General features: G+C 46.3%; 1 pseudogene; it reads left to right on the top strand.

The window, feature by feature from the left end:
• Positions 1-190: 190 nt before the first annotated feature.
• Positions 191-3,075, top strand: part of LOC114031986 — a 14,733-nt pseudogene continuing 11,848 nt past the window's right edge.

Genomic DNA, 3,075 nt, shown 5'->3' on the forward strand with positions numbered 1-3,075 from the left:
AGTTTGCATTCTGCCATTGTTCAGATGAGGATCAGATGTATCAGTCAGTCATAAATATTTATTAAGCACCTACTATCTGCCGGACACAGATTAGTAATGGAAGGAAGTGAGTAAGGAAAAGCCAATGAGAGATACAGATAAAGGAGTCTAGAAACATACAAGGAGGTAGAAATGACTTTCAGCCTGGGATGTTAGGGTCAGATTCACAGAGGTGTTGCCTGAGCTATGAATAGCAGAGACATAAGGACTCTGAAGGATGATACGAGAAAGCATTTCATTTCAGGCGTCAGAGGCTTGTGTATCTACATGGAGCAGGGAGATGGGACGGTCAGTTTGGGGGGCAGCCAACAGAGCGGTTTGGCTGGGGTGTAGAGTGAGTGAAGGGGATTCCTGTGAAATGTGTCCAGAAAGGTAGTTTGGAAGCACAGCCTTCAATTCCAGGCTTGTGGCACATACCAGCCTGAGGCAAGAGGGAGTCAATGGATATGGAGCAGGCAAGTGACACTGTGGGACCGGGGCCTTAGGCAGGTTGTTCTGGCAGCTGGGTAGGGGACAGATTAAAGATGCAGGTGCTAGAAGCAAAGGGAACCATTAGCAGGCTGTGACAATCACCCAGGCCAGAGGTAATGCGGGCCTACACTGCAGCAGTGGGGTGACTGTGTGAGTGGAAAGACGAGGATAGAGACAAGGGAATCTAGACATAGAACTAACAGGGTTCAATGACTAATTGGACACAAGACATGAGGGAATGGGAAAAGTCAAGGATGTCTTGGGATTCTGAGCCTGAATGATGGGGAGGCTCGGGACGCCATCAAGAGGAACAGGGATGTTGGGAGAAAGGATGGACTTGGTAGGGAGCAGAGCCAAGATGGAAACTGCGGTCATAGAGGCCTGGCATTAGAACTAGAAGAGATTGCAGAAGCCTTCCAGTCCAATGCTCTTATTTTCCAGATGAGGAAACCAAGGTCCAGAAAAGTAAGTATCTTACCCAGGGTCACACAATAAACAAGCATCTGAGTTGGGATTTGAACCCAGGTCTGTAAGTATCTAGGCCTAGGACTCTGTCTATACACTCTGCTATGCTGCCTCTAGATACTTTCACTATTATTGTAACTTATTAGGCACTAACCTCTCTAGGCCAGCCCAGTTATTTTAGGACAGTAACTTGTGTAAATACATTGAGGACCTGGAGGTGGTGTGAGGGGCAAAAATCACTAGGCTAGGAGAGGTATGGCAGCAATAAGGTGCAGTCTGACTATGAGTACGGTCACCAAAGGCCAGTTACCCTGAGGCTGGAGGAGCAATTGTGGGGAGATGGTGACCAGCAGCAAAACCAGGGCAATCTGGCCCTAGGTACAACCGCTGAGACCAAGACAAGGCCACAGGTGAGGAAAGAGCAGGTCCAAAGAGGCCCATGTGCCTTGAAGCTCAGAGATTACAGTGTCCAGACTGACCTGGGAGTGGACTGCTCCCCAGTGACCCAGAACCCACCCCACCCAAGATTCAGTCACCCCAAAACTGCAGAATCCCTGCCTCAGTAGGGCTCTTTCTCTAGGCCAGAGTTTCCTAGTCTGACAAATGAGGTTGTACAAGGTCCCTTCCTGCTCTCAGTACATGACATTGAAGCTCTGACTCCAAATGCAGTCCTTCTTCTTTGCAGGATATACCAGGTGCTGCCCTTGTGCTTCAGAATCAGGACTTTTGGAGATGGGTCTGAGAAAATCACAAACATTGGTGCCAATGGCAGAGATGCCCTTCTTTTAGTGGCTTCAACATTCTTTGGGCAAAGTAGTAGGAAATAAAGAAAAGAGCAAAGACATGGGGGTCCAGGCACCTGAGTTCCCATAACACATCTTAACTGACTTAGGGCTGAGAGCAAAGAGAGGTTTACTCTGACTTTGTACAAGTTGCCTGACCTCCCCAAGGCTCCAGACTCCTCATCTGTAGTTCAGAGGGCCCAGGAAGGCTGGCTTCCAGCTGGTTTAGGGGCTCTTTGTTCAACTCTAACATTGTACTTACTAAGTGCCCTGCCAGCTCTGACCTTCAGACTTGACCTCCTTAGATTCTGCCACTTCTAAAATTCTGTGGTTCTCTGAGTATAAGTGACCCTTCAAAATTCATTGTTTCCATCTATTCAGAGCTACGGTGACAGAGTGGATAGAGAGCAGTCATTGGAATCTGGACATCTTGGGCTCAAGTCTTACCTCTGACACATACTGACAAAGTGACCCTGGACAAGTCACCTTGCCTTCTCACTGCTCTCTGCAACTCTCCAAGATTCTGTATTGTAGACCAAGTGCAGACCTGCATTGATGGAGGGAGTTTTCTCACCTGGGCTTTCTCTAGCCAGCTGAAATCACAAAGCCTGTTCTTAATCAACCAATCTTGATTAATTCTGAACTGAGTGCCATTAGTAGGAGTAACTTGTTTTAGAGATTTTGGGGAACTTTGCCCTATGAGAAGAGTCAATACAGCAAATGGACTGAGTTGCATTTTCTATTCTCAAACTAGAAAGTGGAAGATACAGGGAATCTATTGTTTTCCAGACCCACTTTTTTTTTTCATTCAGTAGGGCCTTATCCACCATGCTCCACCCCAACCCTCCCTAATTGGCTCCAAAGGACTTTTACATTCTAAAAGTTGTACCCTCCTGAAAAGGGGGAAAAAGGGATTTTCTACCATTTAATGGTCCAGAGATTCTAAAGATAATTCTGATCTAGGAGAGCAGTCACATACTGAGGAAATGATCCATTCTTGAAATAAGCACACTTCTTTAGATGGACTTCTGTGAATGGGAGAGATCTAATTGTAATGTGTAATTCCTGGCATATTTGCAAAAAAGGAACTTCTGGATCACTGCAACAGATCTCCACCCTATAGGCTTATGGTTCTGTTGTAAGGTTCATATACCATCCCTCCTCAGAATCCTGAAATCTCTAAGAAACGTCTCAGGTGTTGCCCAGGCCATTGCAGTATTGAAAGAGGCAGAGATCTTGAACTAGATGGAGACCAGATGGAGACCAGCCTCAAGCACAGATTTCTAAGAAAAAAAGATGGACTTAGAAGCAAGAACAA

The sequence above is a fragment of the Vombatus ursinus genome, unplaced genomic scaffold, assembly GCF_900497805.2.
Source record: "Vombatus ursinus unplaced genomic scaffold, bare-nosed wombat genome assembly UNPS02015354.1, whole genome shotgun sequence".
In the NCBI taxonomy this organism is placed as follows: domain Eukaryota; kingdom Metazoa; phylum Chordata; class Mammalia; order Diprotodontia; family Vombatidae; genus Vombatus; species Vombatus ursinus.